Source organism: Furipterus horrens, unplaced genomic scaffold (genome assembly GCF_987537825.1).
Source record: "Furipterus horrens unplaced genomic scaffold, mFurHor1.1.pri manual_scaffold_10, whole genome shotgun sequence".
Taxonomy (NCBI): domain Eukaryota; kingdom Metazoa; phylum Chordata; class Mammalia; order Chiroptera; family Furipteridae; genus Furipterus; species Furipterus horrens.
Window position 1 is genome coordinate 17,190,345 of NW_028327180.1, and position 22,454 is coordinate 17,212,798.

Genomic DNA, 22,454 nt, shown 5'->3' on the forward strand with positions numbered 1-22,454 from the left:
TCCTCAAGAAGCTTGAAATGGAAAATGTGTCTCTAGGTAAGACCTAAAAAGCTTCAGTGACCGTTTTCCCAGTAATTATTGATTAAAAAAACAATGTGTTGAGGAGACTCCAACGGCCCTCAGGGTGGACCAGGAGTCTTCTCTCTCCCTCCTTTCCCCTTCTCTCCTGTCCCCGTTCCCTTGCTCCTATGGGCCTTCAAGGTGGACTGGGAATTTCCCTCTTACCTCTAATCCCTTTCCCTCCCTCCTTTCCTTCAATAAACCTGATGTAAAACAAACAAACAAACAAACAAAAATGTGTTAATGTGGCTCTAGTTAAGAGGTATAGGTAATGAAATGAGGTGCTATGTGTAATATCAATGCTGTTATTGTAATACCAGTTCATTTAACTTGCATATTTTATGTCAATTTGACTCATACACAAATTGTCCAATGGAATATATATATGTACCTATATATACATATATAGGTACATATATATATATAAATAATTTTATTTATTTATTTATTTATTTATATAAATGAGAACAAGAGGAAAAACCTTAGGGAACAGTGAACACAGCAACCACAAGATTTGGATCCCATGAGTCTTCAGGATCTCAGCCTTTGTTAAACAACAAAACTGACTGGGCAATGCATACATAATTTGAAAGCACTTGTGTGCCATGATTTTTTTTTTTTATGTGTACATCAGAGAAAGTGAAAGCCCAATGACTGGTGCAAAACAATGATTCCCCATATACCGCCCTCAAAGTAGCGGAATGGCATCTGAGATTGGATTTTATATGTATCATCCCTGTTCAAAGATAAATATAAAACATCCACCTCTTTTTGTTTAAGAACTCCTGTGTTGCTGATGTTTGATTATTTAACATAGTGCTTTAAATGCAATAGGCTTACAGAGCAACTTCAAGGCCAATAGTATCCATTTGTCAGTGAGAGGAACTAAGTAATGAGCTTGGCAAATGCTTGGAGATATCAAACAAAATACTGCAAGAAGAAAGGAATGACTTATTCTGCCTGAGAGGCTCTGCCCTCCTCTCAGAGGTTGGAACATTTAAATAGGTCTTTGATGAATGAGTAAGACTTCACCTGGTGAAGGAGGAAGAGAATTTTAGGCGATCTGAACAAAGGCATTGAGGTAGGAAAGTCCATGGAGCATTTGGCAGTTGGTTGAAGAGTTCACCATCGCTGTGTGTACCTTTCTTCTCCTTGCAGCCCGGGACAGTGTCAGGGCTGTTCTCCCATAGAGCTGCGTTCCCCCTCGCTCCTTCAGCAAGCCTCTCTAAAGGAGCTCTACCATCATCACATAATTTTAGAATCAAAATATACTTGGAGATGGTTCTCTCATTGTGCTGATCAAAGGTCATCCTGGGTTGAGTGGAGAGAGATGGTTCCCCAAGGATGAAGAATGGTCTGTAACCAGACCGACGCCCAACTTGCTACACGGCCTTGGCTCAAACTCTTCTTGTCTGTGGTCTGTCCAGTAATCCACATATCACTCTTTCTCTTCATTTGCTAGCGGTCACTGATCAAAGTGTTCTTGATTTACAGTTCCCCCAAGTGCACTAGATGCTCCTTGAAATCAGGGTTTATTTATACAGCTCAATAGTGTTAACACTCATTGTATACCAGAAATCTTGCCATGTGTTAGGGATGTAAAGATAAACAAGTTTGGACCCTGTTCTCTTAGAGTTCTTACCATGATGAGGGACTCAGGTCCACAGGTAATTTAAATACTCCATTTTACTGGGTAGTTCATTTCTGTAAAGAGATTTAAATTTCAAATCCACCTTGAATTTTTATGTGGAATAATGATGTGCACGTTATTTCCTGTTTTGATTGGGGGGGGGCAAGCATTCATATTATTCCCATGTGCCTTTAAACATGTAAAGGAAGCTAATCACATAATTGTGGAAGCCTCCACTGGGTAAGCGTGCAGAAACAGAAGTGGGGTAATAGGGTTTTATTTTTTTGACCTTTTCTCTTCGTCGTGTTAGAAAGCTTCTGTTCATAAGCAATAAACAATGTGTGTGACTGCACCTTCTCATTTAAATAGCCATAGCTCAAGAGAATGACTCAAAAATTCCAAAGGTTGAACTCCCTAGCATCACCCACATACAGATAAATGTACACTGCATAATTTTCTCATGAATCAAGACATTTGTTTTCCTTCTGTCTAGTAGCTGAAGTATATAAATAGTTCATATTAACTTGAGGGTTGGAATGTGTTTCTGAAGAAGCTCGGTCTTTGTATATAGCAAAGCACTTTTGAGGAACTGGGCTGATATTTGAAAAGTGAAGAAACTGCTTGCAGCCTCTCTGAAAACGCGTTGGATGGTGACCATGGTGACCAGCGGAGGAAGAGTAAGTGGGGTTTGTGCACGCTTCTTGTTTTCGCGGTGGGAAAGCCTGGAGAAATAAGTAGATGCTCATGCAAATGATCCGTAAAGAAGGAAACACTGACAAGGCCCTGGGAAAGCAGGAGGGAGGCAGGTTTGAAGATGGAAGGAAAAGGCGTACACGCAGATCCTGGGGAGCTTCCGTTACCCAGTGTGTGTGTGTGTATCAGTCCGGACTTGAAAACTACAACCGCCACTTGTATCAGCCACTCAGTGTTCCTCAACTTTTCTTTTCCAGGATCACTCTTTAAGGACAAATATTTAAAATAATATGCACAGTGATTAATGCAAAATATTGTATTTCCCCCTAATGAGATAAGTACTAAGGAACAGTTTTGTCAGGTAGGTCTTTAACTTTGGAAGGCCACAAATTGTTGCAATATCTAAGAAAAATTTGCCCCCTCTATTAATTTCCTAGGGTTGCCACAGCAAAACACCACGACCAGGTGGCATACATGACAGAAATGTATTTTCTCACGTTCTGAAGGCTAGAAGTCCAAGATCAATGTGAGAGTGGATTTGGTTTCTCCTGAGGCCGCTCTCCTCGGCTTGCTGATGGCTGCCTCCTGGCTCTGTCTTCAGACGGTCTCTCCTCTGTGCGTGCTCAGCCCTGGTATTTCTCTTGATGTTTCCAAATTTCCTCTTCTTAAAAGCACACCAGTCAGATTGGGTTAGGGAGCACCCATATGACTTCATTTAATGTTAATTACCTCTTTAAAGTCCCTATTTCCAAATACAGTCACATTCTGAGGTACTGGGGGTTAAAGTTTCAATGTATGAATTTGGTGGGGATGGGACAAAAATCGGTCCATAAAACCCTCCCCCAAAACCCGTTTTCACCTTTCTTAGAGGTACTACTTCCCTTTTTGAGAATGCATGAACTAATTGGTAAAGATGGCTCTGGGTTTTGCTCAGTGGACTGAGTAATGGGGATGTAAAGGTGCATTCCTATTTGAGCACCTAATACATGCCAGGCGCTACGGCACTCCGCAGAAACATAAATGTCCCCAAGGAATGCTCAGATACACAAACTGAAATACTATAATGTAATATGATAGCTACACTCCTAACAGACTGCGATGATGAATGAATATTTGCTGAATGAATAATCAAAGCATTAGAGTGACTACTTCTGCCTAAAGGAGGAAGTCAGGAAAAACTTCCTAGGAAAGGGGCCATTTGAGGGGGATCTTGAAGGTTGAGTGAGGTTTATGAATATAGAAAACAGATATCAAGCAGAAGAACAGCTGAATCACCAGCACAAAGGAGCGAAAGCATGCGGCTTATTGAAAGACTCCCGAACAGCAAGCAAGGTGTGTGGAAGCCTTAGGGAATGGATGGGAAAAGAAATGATGAACTGTATAGCCAGATTCAGAAGGATGCTTTGCTAGGGGATTTAAATTTTGTTTTGAGCCATGAAGAATCCACAAAGCATGCAGGAAGGGGGTCATGTGATGTGACATGCTTCGATTGGGCCCTCCAGAAGGACACCACATCCTAGATGTGAACCTGAGGGTGGCTGCTGGGGAGGCGTCTGGCTTCTCAGATGAGCTGTGGGGCCCTGGAGGAGAAGCCCTCCCGCACGAGTCCCACAGCCCAGGTGTCCTTGCATGTGCACAGTCTACGCAGGCCTGCTGCACCTCTTTGCCCGCGTTCTGCATGTCCCCGAAGGGGGCTTCACTAGCCTATGTGCCACCCTTAGGAGTTTACTACTCATCTCTCGCTAACTTGAAAGCAGACAGTCACCTCGCCCGGAAGGCATGGGCCATTGGAATGCACACACTTCCGGCACGTGTGCCCTGGCATTTGAGGGAGGGGGTGTTGTGAGCAGATGAGACTGTGGGCTCTTGTAGGTACAAAAGCTATGGCCCACAATAGCTCCCCTGAACAGAGATTGCAGGGTGTGCAATAATATACTAAATTAAAATCTTCACGGAAGAAAGGGAACTTTTTCTAATTCGCACAAAGGTAAATTAGGAAATGACAGTAAAAGCGATGTGATCAGGAAAGTGTTTTGGAGGAGTCATCCTGGTGTCAAAACAAAATTTGATCAGATAGGAATTGGGACATGGGGTGAGGAGGTGGCCAAGAGATAGGAATATTTTTCTTCTTTTCCTCGCTAGAAAGAGAAGTTCCTGGGCGTGGGACTTCGGAGAGAGAGAGGAGTGTAAAACTCACAATGGTCCAGCATAGAAAGGACAGTGAACAAGCGGGATTTCCTTTTTCTTTCCTCTCTGGTTTGCGACCCTCCCTCGGGACTTGCATTGTGGGAAGTGCTTTCAGAGTAGTAGTAGTTTTTCTGCCTTGATAATCAGGTTTCCTATTTTGCAGCGTTTAAGATGATTTACATTCAGTATCCTCAGCACCACGTTGATCAGGAGGTCCTGAGGGTGACAGAGAACTGCACCCAGATACTTGAGGATTCTCGATGTCTCTGGGTGTTTAAAAACCCAGAGCTCAAGGACATTAAATGGCTTGTTCCAGCTTCCGCAGGGGGATTGTGAGGCTGAGGAAATGGCAGCGTGAAAGAGCTAAGCAGCTTGTTTGGTATCACGGTGGACTGGGATAGTCAAGATGGGTGATCCTTGTATGTTCAAAGACTCCAGAATTGCAGCCGGACAGGGTGCTGATGAGGCTGAGCATCCCATCCGCCCAGAAGGTTGACCAGTGGGCTCAGTTCTGAGAGAAGGAAGACCAAGGGACACATTGTTGTTATTTGGACACAGGTGGGAGTACCCGTAGAAACCCTCTGTGTTCCTCTCATTGGCGAGATAATTAAGATCCAGAGAGGCTTTGACTTGAATGAAATAACAGAGCTATTTGGTGGCAAGACTTATGATTCCAAATTCAGTGTTGTTTTTTCAACCATCTCTACTGCTTTAAGTTGAAGGCAAGCAAACATAAAAAAGCTCACTGATCTCGTGAAAACCATTTGAAAAAGGGAAATGAGAAAAAGGAGGGAAGCAATATTTAGGTGAAACATCTGATTGCTTTGAAGGAACTTTAAATTTTACAGATTGTGAACAGGAACTAAAAAAATCAGTCACTGAGGATGTAGAGAACTTCATTTAAGGGCCAATGGGGAAGCTTCCCTTTTGTGATGTAAATCAGCATAGAAATACCTAGATGTTAGGCCATCTTTTAACTCATAAGGGTCTTGTAAAACAGTAATAAATGTGCTTTCTATTTGCAGTTTCAGCTAACCTCCATAAATTAGAAAAATTAATGGATCCTGGTGAATCTGAAGCTGAGTGAGCCACTTGATAGGTCTTCCCTCAAGAGCTAGATATCAGTCGGTGCTTGTGTGTTCAGAGGGTAATATATCTAGGATGTGCATTACACAGAAACAAAATACAAATTTTTTATTTCCCAGAGGTCTAAGATCTTTTCTACTTCTTTCGATTATATCAGATAATTTATAAGATGTGAAACTGATAAAAGACAATGTAACGCCCCATAATTCAGTACAGTACCTCACAAAAGATCTCTGGAATCAGTTTGGTTTTCTAATATATTAACAGTTTGTGAGGAAAGGAAGGAAACCAGATCACATACATTTAAAAGTATGCACAGATGCTCCCAGAATCCACAGAGAGGTGCTTCCATTTGTAAGTATTTTATTGCGCCAGCAAATTACAAAAGGCTGGGAAAATGGGAGATGAGAGAGGGCGATTTGTGAAATTATTTTCGAGCTGAATTGCCCAGAGAGCTCAAATTAAAAAGAAGAGCATGAGATACTATGCCTGACTCCTTACATCTATAGTGGGGTGATTCCTCAAGGTCATAGCCCCGTATATGCTTACAGGGCTTATGGTTTGTACTTCTTCTCAGGCTCAATCAGGCCTCAGCAGTCATGAGCATTTCTTCTGCTGTGACTTTTCTTCATGTCACCACCTTCTGCTTATTGATTTTCATTTACTTTTAACATACTAAAAGTCGAATTATTAGGAACAGAGGAGTAACTCTATACTCTGCCTTTTTTTTAAGGGTAGGGACTTAGGGCCAGCCTAAATCAATTAAATGGTATTATCCTCCATAGACATTTGTATGGCCTTCCTTCTAAAATGTTGGTTCCATATTAATTTTGGCTAACAGGAGAAATATCTAGATATTTCAAAGTATTTTAGTGGATATAGTTTCAAATCAAATGTACAGATAATTTTAAGGACGTTTGCTGAGCTTTTTCTCCCTAAGGCTATTATTTTAACGCTCTCCTTGCTGTAGATACTTTTGATTCCGGGGATATTGATGTAACTTTAGCCTGGAAGTAGTTGTCACATAACACTGAGGGTAATAACTCAGACGCAGATTTGGAAACAATCTTCTTCTCACTCCCTTACTCTGCTTCCCGCTCCCATCATTTGGTCTCTATGTATTATGGCAACAGAACTGTCTAATGGGTAGTGGTACTAACAATGAACTGTGGCTGTGTGACACTTTTTTCTTCCAAACTGACAAAATATCAATTGTTTAATTATTCCATAGGACAGTCACCTCATCCGATAGAGTTCTGTCTTTTGAAACCAGGCATTTAAATCATGCATTTCCTTTTATTTATTAACAGCTAGATCATATACTAGCTCAGAGCCCAAGGTCTGGGAAGGCCCTTCCTTGTTTAAACACATAACTTAAGAACTCTGGGCTATGGGGTTTTGTAACTAGTAAATGAGAGTGGTCATTGAGCTGTGAGTGTTTATTCTGCGGTTTCTTCTGATCTTTTCCTGCCTTTGGGTGCTTTAGCACTGTTTCTGTTCTGTAGGCCTAGCGGCCAATGGAAATACCACGGATGTTTGCTGACTTTAGGTGGTAATTTTATATACATTTACTGCTGACTGGATTGCACAGAGTTGAGGATTGTTTTTTTTTTTTTTTTTTAATTTGTCTTCCCACATAAAGTTGGTTAGATTGGGGGATTTGCTCCAGTTGCTAACTATGGCTTTTAAACATGCAGCATGTAAGCCACAGTTGTTGCCATAAGCAGCTGTACACTGTATTAGTTTAAACACATGGCAAACATTTTATGGATGGATTAGTGAATGTCGCTTGGAGGAGAGGGGACATGAATTGACCTATAAAAAAAATTAATGGAACAACCTTAGGATGTTATATTTGTGAGTCTCCTGTTTAGAACCGACAGAGGGCTTCCCTGAATCCTTCAGTTCCATTTACAGTGTTATCTGCATTCATTTTAATTGGCTCACCTGATGTCTGGGTCTGGATTCTAATCCTTGCGGTGAGTTTGGATGATACCAACATAATATTCATTTTAAAATCTCACCAATGTTTCACTTGTTCCTGGCATTCTTGATTGCTTGTGAAATAAAGTTTATCTCCCTGGTGTTTTATCTCTGAAGGGAGGAAGTTCTGGGTGCTGACTTGTGTGGAGAGTAAACATTTTCCTGTTTTCTTTCCGTGACACATGACTGCCTAAGATGCATATGTTAATGCATATTTTATCTGAGTTTGTAATTAGAGCAAGGCCCCAGGCAGTGATTACAAGTCTTCTCTGCTCACACAGTCTTTTTGTGCTGTCAGGAAGAGGTGGGCTCTCACTGGGCTGATTGCTGGTCCTTTTCTGATCCGGAGACAACCCTCAAAAAGCAGCATTTCTGACTTTTTTCAGATCCCCCTGGAAAGCAGGGAGCCTTGCCTCGCTTTCAGAATTCCTCCTTGTCAGGGGGATAAATGGTGGGCAGGAGAGTGCCTGATGATGACTAGGATCGTGTACAATAGCCCTGATTAAAAAGTAGCTCAGTGAGCCTATCTGGGTGCGTTATTCTCTTGGGAGGCACATTACTGGGGTGGAGTTGAGGGAATTCTCTTTCATATTCAGGAGATAAATTGCACTCATCAGAGGACTATCAGTTAAGGCAATTTAGAATGTGCATTTCTCATTTCAAGGAAAAAATGCCAAAAATTATCTATTTCAACTGGAAGGAGGAGAGAGGAATAAACATCTCAGAAGCCTGCAGACAGGGAGCTGTTTGGGCCTTTACAAGAGTTAAATTCTTGGTTTATGAAGGGCAGATGCTCTGTGGCTGCACAAGTCACTGGTCACTGTGAAAGAGGCTCTTTTCCTGTATTTAGTATTCATGGAAGGTTTTCTATAAAATTGCAGAAAAAAATAGTTTGTATCTACCTTCTAACCTTGCACTAATCTGCTACTTATATGTCAGCCAAATGATACAAACGAGCCTTAGTTAAGACATAACAGAAGTTGATTTGAGACTTAAATCTAACACTTGAGAGGAAAAGCTAGAAAGCCATTATATCTTTTGGTTTCTTATCACCTCCCCCAAAATAGAGAGAGCTGTATTTCAGTGTACTGCTACCATAAGGTTATTAGTCAACTAGGACAGGAACCAAGATCTATAGTTCTGTTTGTGTGGCAGCTATTGCACTCCTAAGACTATAATAGCCTTCCATTAATACTCAAGGTTAATAACTTTGTAACGAGTTGGCAATGACACATAGCATAGCATGTGTTCATCATGTAATCATTCAGTGCTCTAGGAATGGCTAATCCACATTTCTCACTGATCAACTCCAGATTTCAGTTTATTCTGACTATTGAACTGATTTACCAAGCTGAGCTATCTCACTTTCTTCGAGGTAACGTTGCTTTTGAAGGTCAAAGACAGATGATCTGGTTTGACTCTGAGATGTAAAGTTTAAAAGATAGTATGAGCTTCCTGGGGCTCAGTATGAGCATTTTCTACATATAGGTAGCAGGAAGACCCACCCCTACAAGTCACTGTGTTTGTTGGTCAGATTTCACACACCTTTGTTTTTAGCTTTTGACTCAAGGCAAAGATTTCTGGCTCCTGTGTGCCCTACCAGGGCCCCTCCCCTGGCTGTTCTAGATGGAGAGAGTGATCATTCACCCCCAAGACTGCTATCTCTGATTGGAGAAACCTCTCATCCAACATAAGTAGAACCTTTCCTGATGGAAAATTATTAAGGTATTTCCAACACAAAAATTAATTTCTAAAAATCTCTGCATATGACTGAATAAGGATATCCATTGATGGGTGCTGGTAGAGTTGTCAGGTTTAAGGGAAAAATTATATAGGACGTATTTATACTAAAAAATGATTTGTTGCTTATCTGAAATTTAAATTTAATTGGGTGTTCTCTATTTTCATCTGACAACCCTAAATGTAGATAATGTTTAAAGAAGAGAAATATCCCTACTGATATTTGGAGTGAGGAAGGAAGGAAATCAGTAAAAGTGTTCCCTGATTACTGCAATTGCAAGGAAAGTTGACTTCAGTCCAGTTTACAAGAAACTAGAATTTTTTCAGAGTTAGACTAGAAACAATGAGAAAGGGAAATGGGTAAAAAATACATAAATGGAAGGAGCTGCATGATTTATAGAAGACAAAAGTGTTCCCTCTGATTTTGGGAAGTGAAAAATAGCATATTACAGTGTAAAGGCTCTTTACAGACTACTTGATCTGTTATCTTCATTTCCCTAGAAGGAGATTGGAACTGAAATAGTAAGAGGTGAAGTTACCTGGTCACATTTTTATAGTGGTTAGAAGCAGAACCAAGAGCAAACCTTGGTCTCTGACACTTTCTTTTTGAAAACTTGTACAATAAGACTTTGACATACTATAAATGTAGAGTTAGTCCATGTACAATCAAGTACTTTTCATAATGGAGACATCTAAAGAGAGCTTTCTTGTGTAAGTTTGATTACTGCATAAACTAAATCATCAATACCAAAATACCATCTCAGTTTTAGTAACTACACCCTCCTCCCTATAGTGGTCATATTCATAATGTTCTTAGCATGTATTGGGGTCCTATAAGTAGCATCACCGTTTCCTTACCACTGGTAACCTACGTCTGTGACTCAAAAATCTGTACTGCCTGATTCTCTCTTAAGAAACATATACCATATAAAATAGAGATCATTATAAAATTCATCCAAATTATTTTTAGTTAATCTAAAATTCAGTACGTTTGATGTAGAAAGTCAACATTACCAAAGATAGAGGTACTCACTGGATTGAATCTTCCCAAAGAATATGAGTAGACACAATTTGAGAGGGCAGAAAAGTTTGAGGATTCGAATTGAGGATGGAGGGGTGCAGAGGCAGATACAGCAAGAACAAGGTACAGAAATAAAAATCATGGACTGTTCTAGAAAATCAAACATTGGATATAGCATAAACTTCTTGGAAACAGTGTCAAATAGCATTACCACGACCTCTGTTGGCCTGTCTCTTCTTGCCCCTAGTTCTTCTACCAGAGGAATTCAGCTTCTCACTTGGGCTAGTCGGGTCCTACACGTTCCACATCCTCTCTTAAGGAAGCTTTTTCAGGGTCCTGCAGGCCACTCTTGGACAGACTGAATAGAAGATAAATTGGCACATGTGTTCATCTTCGGACACGTCCTGAGTGTGGCTCAGTCATGTTGTTCAGTTATTTCCCTTCTCACATGCATGCATCGTATCTCTTGCTTAAGGAGATTGCCCTTTATTTGTTGCTTCTCCAACACCAAGCATAGTGCTTTGTGCATGGTTAGTGTTCAGTAACATAATTTGTCTGAGTTGTTTGTTGTTCCATATTGAAAATCTGGCTTTACTTAGCAGATAGAAAAGAAATGTAATTGTTCTTTGATAAAAGGACTTTCTCTTCTTCATGTTTTTTTCTTTTTTTTAACCCCTTTTGTGTCTAATGTGCTGCCAGGACCACGTAGCTGATTGCAGCAAACATATGTGTGGAAACATGCCCATGTGTGACCGGAAGGAATCTACAGATCGTATGCCCCAAGCCCCTAGTTTTATGAGCGAGAGAGCTGAGACCAGAATGGTTAATAACTTTCTTGAGGTTACCGAACACCTTATAGGCATTGGAGTCCAGTTCTCCTCACTTTAACAAGTGCGCTTTTCTTTTCTTTCTTTCTTTTTTTTTTTTTATTTTTATTAATGCTTTACACTTTCTCATCTTTGGCTGGCAGTGCAAGAAAACTTAGCTGGATTCACGGTGTTTGATTTTCCATCTCTTTATGGTATGCCTCTCTCCTTTTTGTTACAGGAGCCAAGTAGAAGGCGCCCCTAGGAATCAGGGGACCTGCTTCTTCCCAACCCTGCCACTGCATTTGTGCCTTAGACAATTCACTGATTTTCTCTACGCTTCTGTTTCCACACCTGTAAAATGGGCTGAGCGTGGAGTTCAGCATCGCATAAACACTAGGTCCCTTCTGGTTACATTCAGTAACTCAGTGATAGTTCTGAATTATATTGAGTTTTTGCGGATTTAGTTAAGAACGTTCTGTTCTTCTCTTCCTTCTCTCTTATGAAGTGTTTTCACATCTTTGGCCAGAAGTGAAGAGTATAAACAAGCATGTGTGGGAGCGAGGGGGAGGGGCAAGGTGAGTCAGCAGATGAATCCCAGCGACCCTGTGAAACAGGCCTGGGGGTTCCCACTCTCCTGCCCTTCATTCTCCAGGTACTGCAGGATGGAGAACCCAACCAGCTCAGCGGGAGGACTGCGGGCTTTGGGGCTTGAGGGATGTTTCTGGTCTTCGGTTCCTCTTCCGCACTGGCCCAGCCTGGTGCCTCCGGGTCTGGGAAGCGGAAGAACACAGAGAGCAAAATGACAGGCTCTTCTTGAGGGTCGGCTGAGGAAACCCCAGCAGCGCCCCCGGTGAAGGAGAGAAGCGTCCACCCTTCACCTCTAAGTGCTGAGCCGGCCCGGAAGGATGCGCTTGTCTTTTCCCTACAAGGAAAAGCCTACACTTTGGGCAGAAGAACTGAAATAGGGAAATTGAGCTCGACCCGTTCGTGCAGCAGCGCAAGCCTTGCATGCCCTCTCGGGCAGCATGGAAACCCTTGGCCTGGGAAACTGACGGCTGCCACCAGGCCCGCGCCCCCAGGGGAAACCGCACGCCTGCGGGTGGGAGGGCTGCTCTGGGTGAGGCCTGGGGACGAAGGAGAGCCACGCCGATTCAAACAAAAGGGAAGCGGGGTCGGGGTCGGGGTTTAAGTGTTCAACTCATGGCAGTGATGAGAGTCTATTCAAATTATTTATCCCACCACGATGTTGGTGAGTCAAGAGGGAAGGGTTGCTGAACTCCGGTGAGGTGGAGAGGGCTATGAACCTTCCAGCATTATTCATCCCACTGTACCGAGGGCAAAGAAGGCGGGTGAAAGAAAACATGACTCAATAGCAGGAAGTTCTCACCCAAACACTGCGCTTCAGCGATGCCCGGGGCATGAGCCCTGGGACGCGGGGTCACCCCTGCACGGATAACAGCGCTTCCCTCATGAAGGCGGTCGCCCCGGGCACACCTCGGACAGGCACGGGCGTGTGTCCGCCCACACAGCCCTTGCAGGATGTCCATCCTACCGGCTCCTTTGTTGTGCACAGCGCTTCCTCTTCCGAGAAGCCGCCGGCCTCCTGCTTGTCCTGACCTGGAAGTGTAGGGATCTTTTCCCCGTCATGGTCGACCTCTGCACAAAGCAGCTGCTCATGGGCGTTAATATCCCCAAGGTGGTCTCCTCAACCAGTGAAGAATGCGGAGCTAGTGCTTCTCTTATAACATGGCCCTGCCCCCCCCCGACCCCCCAAACCTGTGCCTGCCGGCTACACCTGACGGGTTGTGTTTATCAGCAGCCGGGACTGCCTTTGGAGAGGAATGCAACTGTGAGCCACTTCTAAAAAGTCATGTTAAAATTGTAGTGACAGACAATATTATACTAGCTTCAGGTGTGCAGCTCGGTGATCAGACATCTGTGTGCCGTATGGAGCGATCCCCTCGATAAGCCTAGTGCCCACCTGGCGCGGCACAGTTACTGTGATGTTATGACGACATTCCCTGTGCTGTACCTTACCTCCTGTGACTAGTTTTGTAACTAATTTTATACCCCTCTCCCCACGCCGCCTTGGTTCTTATTTGTTTTATGGCGATGCTTCATTTTAGGGGGGAGGGGGCTGAATTTTTTAAATAGGAGCATACACATTTCACATCACCATGTTTCTGAATAAACCATGAGTTGTTTTGTTTTTTTTTTTTAAGTGAAAAAGGCACTTAAGAAATACATTACAAACTTTGTTCATCAAGTTCCTATGTTGGAGAGATGACTTAGCCCAGGAGGATTTCAGCCAAAAACAGTTCCTAACACTATCAGGGAAGCGTCCCAAGGAGATAGCCACTCCCTGAACAGAAGCAGCGACTGTCACCCTGAAACAGGACATTAAAGATGGAACTAATTTCTTGGTTGATGAGCCAGTCCTTCCTCTGTAGCTTGAGGGGAACAAGACGGCTTTTCCTGTGGTGGGGGATTGGCACTCAAGCCAGTCAGACGAAGGCAGAACACGTGAGAAATGGAGATGAAAGGCATGGCTGGCCTCCACCAGACTGAGACTCATCCTTGGTCCCCTGCCAGGGCCGGTCACCAGCCAGTGGTGCAGACTTGGTGGGCCCTTTGGCCCAAGCCTCACATTTGTGAAGGTTTCATAGCTGGTCTTTAAAAGTCAGCTAATGAAATTATATCGTTAGAAATTACATGCATTTACATAATTTGTTGTGTCGCATGTAGAATACGTCACAATGACCGTATCCTGCTTTGGCATTTCTTCGCTTTTCAGTAAGGAGGTAGTGGTCCTGCCTCTCTGGGCTGGAGAAGCCCTTCGCTCCTCAGCCCCTCCCCTGCTCCCCTGCGTGTTTTTCATGTCCACGGTGCTCCTGATGCTGAGGTGTCACAGGGTCTTGCTCATCATTGTCCTTCCTGTACACTGGGAGTATTCCTTTCATGTTGTTTAACTTGCTAGAGACAAACCAGGAGCGGTGGTAGAGGATAGGTGGGTGGATTTTATTGTGGTAAAAACATTGGCTTACATCTGGGATCCTCTAGTGCTTAAATCCTTACCACTGCGCAGTCATGCCTCCCTCTCCTTCTCACATCTGTTTTCTGCCTAAGCCCTCTGGTTCTCCATAGCTACCTCTATGCATCTGCTGGTAGTAAAAGCAGCCCTCCCACCGCCCCACCCAGGAGTCTAATACTGTGAGCAGCTGAACCTGAGGCCTTTGCCTGTGTGCTACTACTCATCCACTCATCTGTTCGATAAATACTTCCTGCGTGTCCACGCTCAGGCATGGTGCTGCGTACAATAGGGAGAGAGACACAGTCTCCAGGTGCTGAATGCTTTCCCCATCCTCCGTGGCTGCTACAAGCTGACCTACCTCAGCCCCCATCTGGCTGTATCCCCACCTGTCTAGGTTCCCAAGGTACCTTGCTACGCTAAGAGAATCCAAGGGTAACTTCTGTTCATACTGATGGAGAAATTATGCACCAAAACATCTTCGTGGAGAGAATCTCAGAGGCCCAGAAGCCGTGGTGAGGCTGGGTGTTCTCTAGGTCATTCGTGTGCCACAAGGGCTTGGCAAATAGCCAAGAGGGAAAGGGGCTCTTCTTTTCAGGCTCAATAACAGCCTCCTTGTTTGGGAAGGCAATAATCAATCCCAGCTGGAGAAAAGAGACCACGTTCCCTTTGCATTTCCATTCAAATCTAATCTCATGACATGAGTTTCTGACATGAGTAGCATTCCTGCCCAGACTTGTGGCCCCAGGGAGAGGATGGTTATTTAAGACAGCTGGCTCCCCAAGCAAGACATATAACTTGATGATAAATGCTTACAGACAACTTCCCTTACTCACTGGTCCCAGTCCCAGTTTAATTGACACCCCTGGAGATTTGCAAAAAAAAATAAATAAATATATAAGTGGATGTTTCTTTGAAAGAATATCATGTCTCTGGATAGAAGAAAAAGATAAGAAATTCTGCATGTGTACAGTTCATCAGTATTTCCCAGCTTATGGAAGTCTTTGGGGAGGGATTTCTTTTATGCATTCCCTGTGAAACAGAAGCTTCCTGCGCCTTTAAAACCTGTCTTGTGTTATAGTATAGAATAAATCCGGTATACAGTTTTGTTTTATCTTCCTTTGCCTTGTCTGTAGAAAAGGACTATTTCTATGAATTAGTTATTTTAAGTCATCTAGCAGAGTGTTTTTTTTCTGAAAGCTTAGATATAACTCTAAAATTAGTAATTTTAAGTTTTGGTAATTTAAAATTTCTTTCTTCTAGAGTTTATACATTTTTAGGTCAAGAAGCCGTGTTCTTTGGAATAATAGTTATGCCTTTATCTCTAGACCTAAATGTCAAGCATTTGCTGCACATTCCTTTCTCATATCAGGAGATGAAGTCTGTGAGCAAAGAATGAATTGCCTCACACATTTTTCTTCCATCTGAGAACTTAGTCACTATAATTGTTATAATGTAGAAACTAAAATGAATATCCTGAGGAAATCTCATGTATTTGAAAGAATCAGGAAGTATTTACCTTTGCAATTTATCAAAAGTAATCATGTTGAATGCTAAAATGATCTTTTAAAAACAAAAGCTTTAGGAATGGATCAATGAACTAAAAAAGGGGTGGTTAGTAAGAAAAACTAAGATATGGTTAGGTTTCAATCAATACTGAGTGAAAAAGCAAATTTCAGGATGATATAGTTAGTATGATATGACTTATGTAAAATTTTTACAACATACTAAACAACATTCCTGGTTGTCTGTATGTTCATCAGTTACACAAGGTCTAAAAACATGGTTTGGAAGGACCCAAGGAGACACTTGGTAGTATTTTCCTAGATTGGTAGAGAAGGAAGGCAGGGAGGCAGGGAGGTGGGAGGGAGGATGTGGCTGGGGACCACAGACCAAAGAAATTCTAATTTATTATGTTTTGTTTCCATATGTTAAAGAGATCTGAGGCAAACATGACAAAATAATATTTGTTGATTCTGGGGGCTGAGCATTGTACTGTTTAGTTCTAAATTACTTAAATATGCAAATTATCTTAAAATGAAACCAAAGAAAGATTTTTCTACCTTCATTCTGAAGTTCCACATAAATGTAAGTAGGCACACCGTCAATAGAAATGGCCCTTCTATGGGTATTTGCATTTTCTAGCGTGGTATGCTATCTTGCTCTGAATTAACGAAGGACTTATTCTAACAACTTGCAAATCAGTTATGCATATATTTAGGGCAACACGTTTTGGTTCAGTTTCAGGAACAGGTGCTTTTTCACCAAAAAAATCTAATTGCCTTTGCCTCAGCCAATATCAATTTCATTTTTTAAATGCTGCTGTGAATAATTCGGATGGGTAGCATGCTTTCCGTTCCTCACTAGGCACAGGCACGCAGCTTATTCAGAGGATTTCTTTGACGGTGCAGGTGAGCCCTTCATCTGCAAAGAACACTGGCTTGGGAAGAATTTCTATCATTGCTTTGCATGTGTGATTTAAGTTGGTTTGAAAATGAAAATTTTGATTTACGTGAAAATTTTGATTTCTTGTCATGTGAAAATAGATGTAGCTAGAGAAATCAAAATCTTACATTTTCTGCAGCACAGAACTACCCTCATTTATTTTGGACTTAAATCTAGCTTACTTGACTTAAAACTAGAAAATATTCACAGAGGACCTGTCAGTGAAATCTGGGCACTAAAGTTTATTTTATTTCCTTCCCTCATCCAGTTTGCTCTTGTTTTACACTTAATTTTCTAGGTTAGAAATATCTCTCCTTGAGCCCACCAAATGTTAAGTGCAGAAAATTAGAAGTGGGCAGAGAGGCTGCTTAAGGGGTAGTTGGGGTGATGTTTTTGATATAAGAGGTGAAAGTTCAGAGCATGATGGCAAAGGAGGAGGGAAAAAATTTTTATTAAGATGAAAGAAACATAGAAAGGACATGTTTGTTTGTTTTTTTTAAACAAAGGGATGACTTTCCTATAACCTAAGTAGCCCTACTACTACATTAGATAGGCCATAGTAACGTGTTTGTGCTGATAGTGCTGAGTGGTTGGTGTTTTCCAGAACAAGTGTAGAATTAACTGATGGAGTTTTTTATGCCACCTTAACTAATGGCTCTTAGTCTCTCTTCCAAGGAAGGGTCCTAGCTGCCTGGATGCGCTCACCCTGTGCTAAACTGATGCCTAAAGGGTACACTAATCTGATGGGTTTGTGGATGCAGAGAATGTATTTCTGGAATATGTTGGAGGTTTGCCTCTGTGTTAAAAATGTTAAAGGTTATAATATTAATACATATTTATACTCTTAAAATTTCTAGTTTGGCAGCAAATGGAGTTCTAGTCTAAAACCATATGATTCTAACTTGTGCTTTTAATTTGTTTTTAGAAGAGTTAGCCAATTTGTTTGAAGATATCAATTTCAGAACATATTCAGTATTCCCTAAAGTATAGGAAGTTCGTCCAAACTTGTACTGACCTTAGGACATTACTTAGAAGTTGATCCTTAAAAAAGAAAAAAAAAAAAAAAGAATTAGCTATAAGCTTACATACTTGTCATTCATTTACTTCATAAAAGTAAGATAGACATGGAAAAATGGTCTGGTTATTTGGGTTTTAGACGAGTATAAAAACTTCTCTGAGTTATCTCAATAAGCTGTCTTATATTATTTTTCATAGATTGTAAATCACACTGTTTTCTTCTTTAGGCAGACAGTGTGTGGTCAAGTACAAAGACTGTGTTCCAAGTCAGACAGGCAGAGTTCACATCTCAGCTCCTCCCTCACTGGCCAGGTCCTTAGCCTCTTTGAGCCTTGGTTTCTTTTTGTGTAAAATGGGAACCGTGATGCCAACTGCACGAGGTTGTTTGGAGGGTCAAGAGAGAATTGTGTGAATGAGATTCATCATGTACAATGTATAGGTAGGTATTCCATGCTGGGTCCCTTTCCCTTCCTGTTGGAAACAGAAAATTGTGGGTTAGAAAATGGTCGCCTTTTACTTTGGTTGTCAGTTGCCTCTCCTGTAACCCTTAGGGTTTCCTCTTTGTTTATTACTGGGAGATGACTGAGGTCCAGAGAGCATTGACTCGGGTTCTACTCTCATCTGTTTGCAGGCGTTAGCTCTGGACTGGAGAAGTAGAGGAACTCTCGCGGTGATTGGCTTAATAGGTGTCCTCCGATAGCCTCCCCTGAATTCCTCTAAAATTTTGCTCCAGCCTCCCTCCCTTGATGGAAAGCCCTAGAGTAAATTTGGAACATTTTTCTACCGGAATTAAGGCCGGGGCCCTCAGTAGCGGCAGTCAGAGGGTCAGCTTAGAAATCACTTCCTTTGTAGGAAGAATGATCATTCTGTCTGCTCCCAGAACATATCTGGTAGCTGAGTATCTATGACTTTTTCAAGATCTTTCCATTCTGTTGATAGAGGTATTTCCTGAAACCAAATCTTTGCTCTCATGATTGTGATCAGTCATGATTACTGAACAGTCATTATGAGGAGGCGAAGGAAGGTTAGAGTCAGTATTTTTTGATGGAAGCAAACCAAGTGTAGGGAGTTGTCTGTAGATGCAATTAAGAAGCCTTTTTACTGTAAGTACTGTCATCTTTTAGCTTCAGTTCTGTTTCCATGGCAACCACATGGTTGGTGAATGCCTGGATGAATGGTTTTACAGGAAGCTGAAAAACATTGCTATTCTAAGCAGCTTGCTTTTTGCTGCAGAAAGGGATCCTTCTCTTACTGTAGGCCAGCCAACATTTACTGGGAACAAAGAAGGGTATTTATGCTAATTATATTCTGGGGAGAGGGTAAAGAAATGGGGAGAGAATCTCAGCCCCTGCTTACTGATCTGTGAATTTGTTTTTCAGGTTGTTGTTTCTAGCAGTTTGGAGAAACCAAATGACTTAACCTTTTCTTTATTTCAGATATGGTTTCCCTGTTTAAGCAGATCTTATGTTCTAGAGATGGAACTGGTTTTTTAAAAAAGGTGGTGGTGGTGATGGGTGTCTGGGATAGTATTAGTTATGGTGAAGTCAATCTGCTGAGTTTGTAGCTTTCAAGTATCTGTAAGGGCAGTCTACTTTTTTAAACGTGTCCCCTGCAAGCCTTAGATAGATAATGACTCAGCAGCTGTTAGGCTTATCTTTTCTTGTATGTTTAAAAAGTTGTCCTTTGGATTTTCTTTACATCGTTTACATCTTAAAATGCTGTACTTACATTTTTTTTACATGGTAGAAAAATTACATATGATAGAAAAGTCTTTGGGCAGAGTTCAAAATCAAGAACAATTCCTTTTTGACAGCTTTTGACTTATAATGTGACCATTTCTTAGGACGAAACCATAAGGATATCAATGCAGTTCCATTAAAAGCCTGTATAATAATTTTAGTTTCAAATATAAGCCATTTACCCAACTTCCTTTCTGAGCCCATTCAAATCCTCTTTAGAAATGAACTAGAAAATAGGAAAAACAATTTTTTTGTTTGTTTGTTTAACTGCTCTTCAGTAGAGACAACCCTTTAAACCTGAGTAATGAAAGCATTTAATTTCAGCAGGATGTGTGGACTTTTGTTCTCAATCTCAGTCTCTCTCTTTCTCATGTGCACGCACACACACAGACACGGTTAAAATGAAAGAAAATCCACAAAAATTCCAAGGTATACTTTATATTCTTGATATCTATAACACTTTTTTTTTCTACAAAATGTGGTTTTTGTTCTGCAAGATAGACATTTCAAGGATGCTAAGATTTTGACCCTGACTATATTTAGATAAGTTGATGCCAGTTTAAACTAGTCTCTCACTGAGATCCAATGATGTTTCTTTTGCATTTTTATCAGCTCTTAGAAGTTTTTAACAAAATACAGTCAGAAAGTATCTCAGGAGCCTGTTATTTAATGCAACCTCAAGTCTCTGACTAGCACCAAATGGAAGATTGAATAGCAAATCGCTTTGCTTTCAGTCCCCTCTATTTTACTAGATTTCACAAGTAATTTTTCTCAAATCACCCTGAAATGATGATGAAAGAAGTTTAATTCCCCAAGGAGCTCATATGATCTAAGATGAGTTTTTAGAAAGTATTTTAAGGTGTCTAGAGCCAGAATTTGATCAAGTATTTGCTGAATAACTTCTAAAGGAGCTATAGGATTTGACTGGTGTGTTCAAGGAGTTTATAAATTATTTTGTATGCCAGGAAAACCAACATCATAAATCCTAGAACAAGGACTGCCTTGCATGATAATGGGTTCATAGGAATTCATAGAAAGAGTGTAGATGTAGACTCTAGAGAGGGCTACCTAGAGGAAGTGGGACTCAGTGTATTTTTTTAATTCAACAGAAATTAATTGAACAAGCCCTGTATGCTAGGTGCCAGGTACTCTGCTAGAATTATGGTGGTGAGCTCGCCAGTGATCATCTATGTATGAAGCTCAGGGTCTGGTGAGACATCTGGACACAAAATGAGGCAGTTACCTCAATGACAGTTCTATGTTGGACAAATTTCAGAGTTTTGAGGGAACTCCTGGATTTTGGAGGGCATGGAGATTTTGTTGAAGATTTCTTTGAGGACATATGAAGCTGCACTTGAGCAGAAATAAATCCCAAATAGACATTGCTATTTACCCACTTGAAATAGTGTTTCTTTTTTTCCCTCCCAGGAGAATGCACGCTACTTTTCCAAAAGGAGTCTCCTAAAATATAAATATGTAAGCTTTTCTTAGAAACTGAAATAGACTTCAGAATTGTGTAGTAAGAAGAGCTTGTAGAGAAATCCAATCTGCTTTACTATCAACTGCTTTATAACTCTGGAAAGGGAAATAAATACAAGATTTCTGAAGTGCCAGTGGGTCAGGAAGGGGAGACTTCCCCTGTTTCAGTATGTAGTGTCCAGGGAAGAGAACACTTCTGTGTCCTCTGCCTTTTTTTTTTTTTTTTCTTTAGGAAAGGGTTTATCATGCTCCTAGTATATGCATAGTGCCTTTATCAGACCTCAAACCTTTGTATCTGTTTCTCTATCCTTTAAAAGAGACCAAATAGGGAAAGAAAAAGAAAAGTGACTGAGGCAATCTATTAAGAATGAGCACTGAAATGATGGCTGCCACCTTTTCCCCCTGACCTAATTAATCTGTCTACTGAAGGACAGAAAAATTACTGTTTTTATGTGGTCTACATTCATTTGGAAAGCTTAGATGTGCTCCCATAGAGACATTGTTTCTCCGTTGAGTGTTGCCCCATTAGGTTCTGATGATTGCTTTAATTTTATACCTTAGCAGAAATATTACTTGCCCCTTATTTGTGTAGCTTTCTTTTATAAGTCGCACGACACCCATTATCCCTGAAGAGCTTCTTGCATTGAAGAAGGAATTAGAAGCAAACAGTAGGTCTTCTAAACTGATGCCCTTTTCCTTACCCTTGCTAAGAAAGACTTTGAGACATTACTCATGGTATTGATTTATTCTTTCCTGAGTCAGATTTAGTGACATAACTCAAGGTTAAATCTCAGTTTTAAAATTTTATGATAAAAGGAACAAACAGACCACTAGAGTTAAAGAATAAGAAATATGTTTTTTAAAAGAGAGAAGTCGAGAGCACTATTTAAGTGTCCAAACATGTGAAATATTCTATAGGTATTGAGTGTATCTTCTTTTATGGGATGTTCTTTTCATTAAGTTATTCTTTGTACTTCCTTATTTCCATAACAGGTGTACGGCATTCTCCTAGTGTAACATTTTGAACTATAATTTTTAATTTTCTTGTCCGTCTCCACTACTAGTCTGTGTGCTTCTTGTCTTATGTTCATGACTAGCATGTAGTTGGTACTTGATTAAATCTAGAATGTATGTACAGTAGTAAGTTAACATGGCTCCCATTGGTGAGAAAGAGTTAGCTTACATTAGACCTTGGGCATTTTATTATTAGATGTTTCACTTTTTAAAGTATCAACTGTTAGAAGCCACTGCTAGGAACAATGAAATAAGTATGTAGTCCCAAATGTTCATAAACTGAGGACTGGATAAACAAAATATGTGTGCCTTTAACTGAATATTTCTTTATTCAGCCATAGAAAGGAAGGAAGTACTGATTTCTGCTCCGTGCTAAGTGAAAGAAGCCAGCTGCAAAATGCCATGTATTATATAATTTGATTAACATGAAACATGCAGAATAGGGAGATCCATAGGCAGATAGTATTTTGTGGGCCTCCACGGGTGAAGAGAGGGAGGCATGGGGAGTGACTGCTAATGGACA

General features: G+C 41.1%; 1 protein-coding gene across 2 annotated transcripts in view; it reads left to right on the plus strand.

Annotated features, from left to right (window-relative positions):
• DCLK2 (doublecortin like kinase 2) overlaps positions 1 to 22,454 on the plus strand; it is a 121,885-nt gene that overhangs the window by 47,268 nt on the left and 52,163 nt on the right. The window lies entirely within an intron of this gene.